This window comes from Rhea pennata, chromosome 14 (assembly GCF_028389875.1).
Source record: "Rhea pennata isolate bPtePen1 chromosome 14, bPtePen1.pri, whole genome shotgun sequence".
NCBI classification, from domain to species: domain Eukaryota; kingdom Metazoa; phylum Chordata; class Aves; order Rheiformes; family Rheidae; genus Rhea; species Rhea pennata.
In genome coordinates this window covers 8,597,053-8,609,256 of record NC_084676.1, presented here as the reverse complement: position 1 = coordinate 8,609,256, position 12,204 = coordinate 8,597,053, and the positions used below count along the sequence as shown (strand labels likewise).

The 12,204-nt window shown below is 36.0% G+C and overlaps 1 protein-coding gene across 5 annotated transcripts in view; it reads right to left on the bottom strand.

Annotated features, from left to right (window-relative positions):
- Window positions 1-12,204, bottom strand: part of GABRB2 (gamma-aminobutyric acid type A receptor subunit beta2) — a 165,446-nt gene that overhangs the window by 102,588 nt on the left and 50,654 nt on the right. The window lies entirely within an intron of this gene.

The following is a 12,204-nucleotide window of genomic DNA, read 5'->3' as shown; positions in this document are numbered from 1 at the left end:
ACAAAAAAAACGATACCCCATCTGGTTTGTAAATGGCTTGAGTATTCTCATTTCAGTATTTTTTTTTTTTTTTAATCTAGGAAAGATACATTTAGATGCTTAACAGTCTGCAGTTTCTATAGTACCTTGTAAGCCTGTGAGTTCTAGGAAACAGGAAAATTTGGAGATCTAAATTTTATTGCATGGTCTCCACTGTATTCACCATGTTTTATATACCAGTGATCAGCTCTGGATCAAGCCTTGTATCTCTAAACTGCAGCTACCCATTTAAACATTTTTCTAAATGAAAATCTCTGAAGAGTCTGTTAACTTTCCCCTAGGGACTGAAATCAGTGGGAAGTCTCCTGGGTTTCCGTGCTACAGAGTCTTAGTCTTATGCTTAATTTTACGGATGAAGTAACTCTGGTTACTTCAATGGGACAATTCAGAGCACACAATTAAGTATCTGAGCAGATATTTGCAGTATTGGGAGACAACAGGCTTTCTGTGTGTTGATGCAGGCCATTAATGAGCAGTAATTTGGAGATGTTTTGATCTTTGGGTGATTTAGTAAACAATCTCTGTCAAAAAGAGGTAGAATGTTCATTATATGTTATCCTATATTAAACCTTTAACCAACTCCTCAAAATAACACACAGCACAGTTGCATATCTGGTCACAGCCAGTCAAGGGCTATAAAACAGTACTGAAGGAATACTTAAAAGAAGACTAATCTAAAACCACTGTTTTGTCTTGCTTTATTTGTTGTGGAGTCTCCTTCTTCAGAGATAATCAAGGCCTGCCCGGATGCAACCCTAACATGCTCTAGGTGACCCTGCTGAGCAGGGAGGTTGGACTAGATGATCTCCAGAGGTCCCTTCCAACCTTACTGATTCTGTGATTGTGTCTTTTAGTTCATGTTTATACAAAAATTATAAAAAAGGCTCAGTGTCTTGGTTGAGAATTCATATTTAACACAATCTTCATTCATTAGTGATAACTGTAAACATAAAAAGGTTTCCATCACAGATAGTCAATAAAAGCTGCTTTCATTACAGCAGCTGAATCCTGAAGCTGTTCATTACATGTATAAAAGTACATTCTTATATTATGCAAATCTACATCCACGCATCAGTCTAAGAGGCTTGAAAAATGCAAACCCACCTGTGACCGCATAACTGGCTATGGTGACTTTGTCTCACAAACTATACATAAATTAGTGCAGTGTAATTAGTCACTTGAACATGTAAACGGGCCATCCTTGAAAACATGCATTAGGGAGGCCCTCCGGAAACCGAACAGGAAGGGTCATTTACTCCAGCAGGGTCCCGCAGGCAATGGCACAGCACTTGGACACGAGATGACCCTGCCTCTTCTGCAGAACCTTGTGCTCTGAGATGAATCAGTACACCCTGTTCTTCCGTGGAAACACTTCTAGTTTTTATACATCTTTCCCCAGAAAAGCCCACATGCATAAGCTTCAAAATGCTTCTTCATTTTTTCCATTAAAGCTAGGAGAGGTGTGTTCCAGTTGAGAATAACTATGGCATTTCCTCCTTTGCAGCACAAAACAGAATGGTGATGCTGTCCCTTCAGTCTTCTTCATATCTGCTGCGGTTAAAGCTTAACAAACTTCGCTTGCTAAGACCTTGCTCCTGCATTGTGGTTGCTAACGGAAGCACGTATGCCCAACATATACTTGGCTTTGCTAGGATGCCACAAACATTAACAGAAATGCTTGGCTGTAAGGTGGCAAATACAGAATGAATTTTTCAATTATTGTACTACCAAATATATTTACCTGTTAAATATTTTAAGCTGACTAGTTTTACTCTTCTGAATATGTCTTTTTTTCCAGAAGCAGGATTAGATTCTGTTCTCAAGAGCATCCCATCTACATCTGAAAAAAGTCCCATACTATATATCTTACTCTTGTTCATCACTGTACTGCAGTATTTACTTCATAACCAGGTACCCAGTCACATATTGCCAGTAAGAAAATGTATTAGTCTTCATTATAACAACATATCACAGCATAAACTAGATGAACCATAGCAACTGCTCCACTATTGTCCTTGGGATATTGCATTTCATTCCTAAAGTAAAATCCACGTGTATTAATATACAACATACATATAGAACATACTTTATACCCCAGTAAAAGGCGGGGAGGAGGGGAATGGGAAAAAGAAAACAAAATATGAATGGTTCAGTGCCTAAAAAATGAATTACATAAATTTGGAGCACTGGTACCACTGAAAGAAAAGGCAAGTCATCGTGCCAGAGTTCAGACTCAAATACACTGTGTTCCAGAAACAGGCCTGCTGTTCCAGCTAAAACCATTTGTCATCATATGGCCCTAGTTTTCAGAGGCAACTGCAGTTTTGGATGGTCAAAATAGGTAGGACACTTTAAAAGAATAATTTTTAGAAAGATCTCACTACCCTTTCAAAATGTTCCTTTTTTAAAAAAAGTGTTCCAAGCTACATATCTCGAAGTGTACGTTATTAGTTACAAATGAAGGAAAACTTATTACTCAAGCTGCAATTCATTCCCTAATAAGGAGGGAGACATCTGTTTTCAAAACCCCAAAATGAAGCAGGAGTTCAAAAGGACAACGCAGTGACAAATGTCACTGAAGTAACCCCAAGGCACTTTACACTTCGAGACTGAGAACACGCTTACCTAGAAGCAATACTGCAAAGACTAAAAGTCTGTTAATTTTGCATTAAATACGGGAATTTCCTCTATTCTAAGGAGGGTCATCAGAGCAAACACGCAAGTATCTTCTCTCTTTAGTAAGACGAGCACTCAAAAGGCTGTGAAGAAATGGAGACATTGAAGTGGCTAGTAAAGGATGCTGCTGCTTGGTAAGACGGAGAGCACCAGCCTGCTAAATTCACAGGATGAGATTGTTAGGTGCTTCGTATAAATACGGAGATGAAACGGAAGCCAATCCATTTAAAGAGCCTGGCACAAGGCAGTAATTAGGTTGGGCTGAATGAAACATGAAACCAAACCTTATGCTCACTATGTCTGTGTATACCACTACCCAGGCAGAAATTACAGATGCACAGACTATTTACGAGACACACATATAAAGAAACACTTTACAAATGTAAATAAAGAGACACATTCATCAGTTACCCTGAAGTCTTAGAAAAAAAATGTGGTAAAAAATTTTCCTAGTATGGACAAAGTAACCAGGAAGCAAACCTAGCATTTTTAGACTCCAGGAGAGTGGAGAAGCATGTGCTTCTGTTTAAACACAGAAATATTTTTGTTTTTTGTAAACACACAAATAGTATAATTCTGTGCAGCTTTATCATTCCACCGTTTACAACCATTTACATTTAATAGAATCAAAAATTTTATCTAGATGCAAAAGTTTAGACACTTCCATTCCATCCTGGTCAAAGTAAAGATTTCTCTTCTTTTTCCTCTCCAGTAAAAGGTCAGCATCTTATTTTTCTCCTCTTTATTCCACAAGATGAACAGAAGAGCAAAGTAAATTGTAATGAAAATTTTTTATATGAACAAAATTCAATGATCATGTGTATTATTATTAGTATATCTATGATTAACTTTTTCCCTGAGTTCACGTGTCACCTTTGTGCAGTGGTTATCTGGAAAAAACTTTTAGCTGCTGCAAACATGTATATACACCAAGAGATTTAAACTTGATTAGATGAACAGATCTGTTACAGCCAGTCAAGTTACCAGTTAATGACTACAGTCAGTGATCCAAAGACAGAAAAAGCAGTCTAAGAACTGACACTCAAATCTATATCCTCTCATCGCATTAATACTCCGCACAAAGTTTTCTTAAACCAAAACTGAATGACATGTTCTGCATCTATTATTAGCTAAAATATTAGAACACGGGGCTTAGCTAGACCCATTCACGGGCCAGTAATCACGAAGCGTATCCTGCCGGCCCACTCTACCGTTGACAGAGCTAAGGCAGAAAGTGAAACAACGACAGTGTGAGTCCAATGCAAAAGATGGAGCCAGATGTAATTTTTTTTTTCAAAAGCATGAGGATATTCCAGTTTGAGCATTACAACATTCAAAATATAGCCTTTTTTCTTCTACATTAAAGAAAACAGGATTGATTCACAGTATCACTTAAAAACGTATGCTAGCTCTTATATATAACAGCTGTTCAAACACTTTAGAAATACTAAAATCAAGACATTTAAGCAGAGAACAATAAAGAGCTTTCTGTGTATTATGAATGCAACGTACAGCAGTAGGGAGTTGAATAACCTATTTATTTCTACTCATCTGTAACAAATGGAGAGCACATTTCTGCTTTGGCTTTAGTCCACTTCTCATAGCCTTCCTGATTATTCCTAACGTGTAAAAGCACGCTGTACTATGCTTTTCAGTATATGATGTTTTAAGCATTTCTAAAAGGAAAATAGCTAGCTTGAAACTGAAGTTTTTCCCTGAATGCTATATTTATTTACTGTGTGCACTTAAAGACATGTCTATGACATACTTAAGTATGACTTATGTAAATATATTACAAATATATACGCATTCACAATAAAACATATTTTAATATATTAAAAGCTATATACCTAAGAAGAATCAATTACAATGCTACTCATACCTGAGACTCAAATGAAATTACCAATGAGGAGTACAGGTCCTACGCTGGGAAGCACACAGCATGTTTCCTACTCCAGTTTTGCAGAAAATAACCCAAAACAAAGCACTTCAAGCTACAGGAGCTTAAATATATTTATTTTAAAAGTGGTGTTTTTTTCCTAAGTCCTGGTCACTGAAAATCCTTTCAATCCTCATTTTCTTTAAAATCAATCATTAGAATGTTTCATTCATAACTACCTATCTCATTAAGAAAATAAACATGAAAAGTGTGCTCTATTAACAACAGAAAAACCACAAAATGAATTACATAAAAAGTCATTTTTTCAACAGAGTAACTCCTGTTTTTAAGAATAGGTGATACCAAGAAAATGTCAAAATAAGCTCTGGTATATGCCCTTCCAAAAAAGTAGTTTTCACATTCTGTGGATCTTCATTTCAAAAATAAACCACAATGAATATTCAGCCAACATCAAGAACCTTGTACACAGCTCAAATTGAACTCTTATGGTCTATCTCAATTTGGCTTCAAGTCCACAGAAAACTTCTAATAATTGTGTCTCATAAAACTTAGCTAGTAGACGAGCTTAGATGGAAATTGCATGATCTGAAGTCTATAATTTTTCCAAAAAAGTGACTCCAACATATAAGCTCATTGTTTATTCTGCAATAACCATCCCAGAATTATTTATCAGAAAGTCTCATTTCACAACTAACAAACATGGACTGTTTATCTTCTGCAATATAGTTCTTGGAGAAACACAATATTTTCTGAATCAAGCAGGCTTGCATGCTGAAAGCCAAACAACTGTCAGCAGAGCCCGATTCCTAGACATAAAACTTACTACTGATAATATGTTATCTGCAGTGAGAGGCTGCTTAGCATCTCAGTGACAAGACCATGAATTTGTGTCTCTTTAGCACTGCCAGTATTCAGCATGTACATTGTTTCTACACAATGATTTATATATTGCACTGCTATGTGGCATCATTATATTTCACACATTGCAATGAAATAAAGCAGTTATGGCTGCTGGGTTTCCTGTCATGTCAATTAGTTTAGCAAGAGACTGTGACACTTGATATTCATCTCTGACAAATCACCCAGACTCAATCATGATACTGCACTTTTTCTGAGCTAGCAAACTGCATGTCATTGCAGTCAAAAAGCATATGCAACATGTCTTTTAGCTCCCAGATTTGTTGTCTCTGGATGAGACAAACTGATTAAAGTGAACTTGGAGTGAAAACTGCAAAGTAACCTGTTATGAGCTCGAGAGCCCCACGTATCTTGATACATTTAGACTTTTCTGTCTGTTGGAAGGAGCTACTCCTCTTAAAGTTCTGCAGGATTCTCAGATGAGCAATGCAAATGCAAAGTACGACAAACAAACCTATGTTCTCAGTATTTTTGTCTCAAATAGAAAATTACGTGCTAATATTATTTAGTAGCGTCTTCAAAGTATTCTAAAATGTTTTAAGCCATAAGAAGTACCCAAAGAGTTTATCTACATAGGAGTTCAACTTTTTACTCATGTACCACAAGATATTTTCCAGATAAGATAGAATAACTGCGTTCATGGATTTCTTACAAAATTGTACAATCTTACAGCTCTTCGGAAAGGTTAATGCCAAAAAGAAATCCTATCTGAATTGCTACTACTGTCAGGCTTCTCTTACCATAACCTATTATTAATAGTGTTGCAAGAGAGCAAAGAAAACTACAATTAAAAAAAAGAAATAAATAATGAGAAAGTAAAAATAAACAAGCAGATCTGGAGATCTATTGGAGACCTCAGTAAGAGCAAAACACTATGCAGGTCCAAGCTACTACTTTGAAGTAGAAACAATCAAAAGAAAAGAACAGAAACCCAGAAGTTTTATTGATCCTTTTAATGAACAAGCATTAAACAAGTTTTTAAGTGTTTTTCCAGGATAAAAATAAAGTAACTGATAGCAAGATTAAACCTGGGTAAAAATATGGGACCCAAGGTTGTGTTTAGGTGTGGAACTGAACTGTCGTAACATCTGGTCATGCAATCCTTTTTGCATGATCCTTTTTAGCTTCCTGCCCTGCCAACATATAAACTAATCCCCAAGAAGATATTTAGGAAGCAAAAGAATTGTCAACTCAATACTGCACTGAACCATTACATTAAGTCACTTGTGAGCAACTTACAAGATTAATAAACTGAGAGGAGAAATTCAATTAAAGCCTATGATACTGTATTTACTAGGGAGCTCTGTCCATCTCTCTGGTTTGACAGGACATACAGCAACTGCTAAATTATTAATCTGAAAAACTGCTATTAATCACCAAGAACTCAAAATACTTCAGCCCCCAAAACGAAAACCCGAAGCGCTGCAGGCACAGCACTTCGGTACTAAGGTTTAACTTCCAAAATTCAATATCCTAAGACTGTCTTAGAGTCCAAACTAAACTACGTGCAAATCCCCAGTTAGTCTCATAAATTAGTATTAAACTATCATATAGCATATATATAAAGTATAAATAATAGCAGTATTAAATTTTAATATTAAAAATAAAGATGCCTGAAAAAAACATTGACTATACGAGCTTTAAAAAGCATTTGTACAATTGCTGGTTTTGATAAACAGTATTCTACTGAAAAAATCTGTCCCTTCTGTGGTCTCATTTAATCAAGTTGCCTGAGGATTCACTTTTAGAAAAAAAACAAAAACACTATAGGAATATTTCATTGGGCCATATTTATAGGCAGAGGAATTTATTTTGCTATATTTAGTTTGTTTTCACCAAGCAGATTATTTTGCTAGTATTTCCTTTCAGGTACAAAACTAGCTGTCTTCCCACTAAGCAATGGCGAAATTTAAGCAAGATAAATTCCACAACAGACACACTAAGCAAAACATATATATATAGTCTTTTTTCTTAAATATGTTCAAGCTATTTTTTGTTCTGCTATTCTATTAAATATGGATGGTATTATCGATACCCTGTGTTTGTCAAATCTACATCATATTGCCTCTCTGTCACTGATTCAGATGTACTTTATGGCCTTTGAGATTACTTTTTTGTGTGAACTCCTATCAGTTGAAAATACTATTAATTTTTGCTCTGCTTGTGACATATCATCTGTGAAGATAAACAAAATCTCATATGAAAATACACTTTTGATTGAGATGGCCAAAGAATGTCTCAAAACACTTTACCCCAAGTATAACAGTTGTTTGACAGAAGAGCTGGTGGAGTAAGCATGAGTGTTAATTAACGCTTAGACATTACTTTAAATAGTCTTGGTCTCAGTGTTACACAATTAATAAATATCATTTCCAGACTAAAATATTCAGAATGAAATTTTAGTATGAAATTACTAAATGATCTGGGCAATACTTTGATTTTTTTCAAAATTTAACTAGTCACAGTTTTGACTAAACAACCCTCTTGTACCAGAACTGAAAAAGCAGACAGAATTGGAGCTGCTTTTCCAAATGTTGCCATAAACTAAGTGTCTGATAATACAATCCAGATAAATCTTATTAATCCACTAAATGATTTCTGTTTTCAGCACTACTTGTCACTGAACACTCATGTTATACATTCTAACTTAGAATATCTTTTAGCAAGACACAGATTTATTATTCAGTTTTATCGAGGCAGTTTAATTATCATTATACTTGAAACACTGTTTCTAAACTATCTAGGTTACATATAATAAAAAAAAATACAGCTTTAAAGCAAATTTTAATATTTATCTTAATTGAACAGCAGTCTCGGAGAGGAGGCTGACCCGAAAAGAGAGCATGCCCGAGTGACGAAGGGGCACGCACGAGAAAGAAGGTGAGTAAAGCTCACATACAAATTGCTGGGGTTGGAGGATTTGCATGCTCTCACTCTCTCTCTCTCAAAAAAAAAAAAAAAAAAAAAAAAAAAAAAAAAAAAAAAAAAGCTTCCCTGCAGGATCAAGAGTTCATCTCAAAATTGTAAAACCAAAAAGACATATCACCTTTCCTTTACTAATTATTCTGGAGTTGAAATAAAGTTAGACTAACTGACTTCATTAGCTTCTAATTGTTTCCAAGAGCCACTGACACTTCACAGAAATTTGCAGCAGGAAAACAGCTTGGACTGCATATAATATATTCAGATTTTATTTTTGTTCTGAATAAACTCAGAAGCCTGCTCCCTCTGTGTGAGGAAATACTACCTACATGGAGAGGTTTTCAGAATGGTGAAATCTAGAAAGTTTAGATGAGCCACTGAATTACTCTTCCCTTTTCATTTTATGACTACAGTGGATAGAATGAGTCTGTTAGGATTAATATTTTAAAATCACAAATCTCACTGCTAATCATGCTAGACTTCTGTGCTGTTTCCTTGCCTTTTCTTTTCCTCCTCCCCCCCCCACCTTTCTTCTTTGAAAAAAGAAAGGTTAGGTGGAAAACCCAAACACCCTTCATCTCTTATCAGATGCAACCACTGTGGAGAACAAATGGAAATGGTTTCAGGAACTGCAACCTGTCAGTTATTTCTAATGCCGCTCTCCAGTCGCATATGAAGCGACACCAGCAGCAGCTTATTTCCATTAAACACTTTCACAGCTCCTACTACTGCTTGTTTCTCTGGCCTGCTGATTCCAAGAAGTTCTCTAAAATGGTTCATTAATCCGTTAGTGACAAACGGATGTCCTGAAAGAAGTAATGTACTTCAGAGAGCACAAATCTCCCACAGATATGTTCCTATAAGCGTTTATATATCATGGTCTAATACACCAGAGGCTCCACACTGCACTTCAGACTAATGTTTTTTTCCTGTTTACATATAAATCTTGTGGGAATAGACCAAAAACCCTGATTTAGCTGCCTTTCCTAGTCCAGTAATCTCTTAAATTGTCTAACCTTATGTACAGATTTCATGGGGGTTGAACAGTGAAGAGTGTAAGGATGGGGAAAAAAGAAACACAAACAGTGTCGTGTCATGTAGGCCTTTTCCTGTATTTAACAAATGCTCTTCCCCCCAACCCTGGATGTGTCAGGCTGCTTCTCAAAAACGTCAGGCACTGCAGAGAGCTGACAGCAGTGAAGTAAAAGACAATTTTAAATAAGTACATATCATTTTTTTCATAGTGATGACAGGCCTGTGGAAACTGAAAGTCCAATTTGCATGACAACCAACACTTCAGCAAAGAGAATACACTTAGTAGAGGCACTTCCAAGAGAACAAGTGATATATTCAGATGAAGAGATGAATATTATATTCTACAGAGAAAAATCCACAAACATATACAATATATATACATATATATATAGCATCTTTAACAGTCTTTCCACCTGCATTAATTTTACTTTAAATTGCTGATGGTTCAGCAAAGCCAAAAGTTATTGGAATATCCCACAAAGAAGAATTTCCATTTTGAACACCTGTCTATTCTCTTTGACAGATACAGAAAACATAGCAGGGAACGGTTGCAATACTCATAACAAGCAAGCTAGTTTTCCTCAATTAATCTACATATTTAACCAACAAGAAATCAACAGGAGATTCATGTGGAAAGATTTGCAAGGTCAGAGTTGTAAGGGTATTTCATTTTGAGAGAATCATAGAAGATTCAGGTTCAAGCAGCTGAGGTCGTCTCTGGTCTTTTGAGCCTCAAAACAGAGCCAGCTCTAAGGTCAGGCCAAGTTGCTCAAGGTTTTTCGTAGTCTGCTCTTAAAAACCTCCAAGAGCAGAGGCTTTCCTTTATTTCTATACAGATTAGAATGTTTTAATAATAATAAAATTTATTTCTATTTCAAGCATTTCTAAATGCAATTTAATGTCAGTAATCAAGAGAATCACCATTATTTAGCAGTGGCTGCAGCTTAACTTCAGTTTACTTTATTGACTCGTCTGATATTTAAAGCTGTCACACATTACTGCTCCTACCTACTCTGTTCAGTGCTTTATTATTTGACAGACTTCTTTACATCATATGCTTAGTAATTCTTTCTGTGCCTCAGTCTCACAACTTTTTGAACCACTTAGGAATCAACAGGATTAATTCATCTTTGAGCTAATGAACAGATATATTTGTTCAGTATTTCCTACACACTCCCATTTTTGTCACTAACAACTTACTCCTGAAACCATTCTCTCTCAGCAGACACATGAACTATCTTTTTAACAAACTTTTCCAGTTTTCTTTTCCTTCTTTCGTCTCAGTCTTCACTGGTTTCCCATCTGTGCCAGAGAACTTTCGATGTGTTTAAATAATTCATTTCCATTCCAACAAATTTAATCCTTACATTGTAAACCATTCTGATTGTATTTGTCAGACTTAAGCTATCCTGTCATCAAGATCTATTAATTTAACATCATTACACTTGTATCTATCAGTGCTCAGAAACATACCCCAAGCATCAAAGAAAACTGATCAGGCATCCTTCACTGCAGAATGGATCTATTTATTTTGTCTGCCTCCTACTAAATTAAATGTCTCATCTCATCAAGCTTCAAAGTTTGGCTTCTCTCTCCAGAGCTGAGGTTGGGCTTGTGCATGTACAGCTCCCTAGATTCTCCTGCTCTTTATCTTAATACAGTAGACAGTGTTTATACATTCTGTAGACCTCTGGAACAGCTGAGGTATTTAAGAGGACATCAAACATTTTAGCCAAAGGTTTTTCCATTCCTGTCTCTATTTCTATCATAGTTTTGAGATTAAATCCATTTGGGTCTGATATTTTAACTAGCATTAAATAGTTAAAACAGTCTTACTATCTGTTGCTGTAACAGCTCCACCTTTTAAAGTCTGACTTTATGTCCCTCTACGCAGGGAATGCTCGATTTCTGTAATATGAAGAAAAAGGAAGAATTTTAACCTTGAACACTACAACCGTAGGCTGGTGGTGCTTTATTCTGCTCAGTTATTAGTTACTTTATTGTCTGTGGAACTTCACGTCTTCCTCCTTTCTTAGCTATAAAAGAACTATAGGAGAAAAAATTAAAATCTTAAATTAAATTAAATTGATTAAAATCTGTGATTCAAGGCACATTATTCCAAGAAACAGCATTCCCTACTTACATAGAAATGGTTATTTTTACTGTTATCTGTATTGTTGTAGTGCCTACAGGAGTGCCCAGGCATGGATCCAGTCTAGCATACTAGACACTGTATGCAGACAACCAAAAAGATCCTTCCCAAGAAGCATGAGTTAAGCATGCAGAAGATGAGCATACAAGAGGCAAGTGTGCAGGGAGAGATAGGGCAGAGGAGAGGGGAACACGCAGTTTAATGTGTGGTTCTTATTACTGTAGTACTTCACAATCTCTGAATGTTTTCACTCTTGTTAAGAACAGTTCTGTGTGTTTAACTGGAGCGTTTTTGTCCCATGCAGTTTTAGCTACCTACGCCATATAGTATAACCTAGTCCTCAAAATTTCATCTATAGTCAAGCATTAGAGGTATCCTTTCAGGAGATTCACGTCCTCAGATAGCCAAGAAGATAACATGAGCAGGTATTAAGCCCCTTTCTCTTCCTCTACAGAAAGGCCTAGTCAATTAACTTAAACTAAATTTTAGTGGTTCAAGGTAAGAGATCTACTCAAAGATCCTAAATAGGAAATACAAAATCATGTGGGTCATCTAGGTCTGT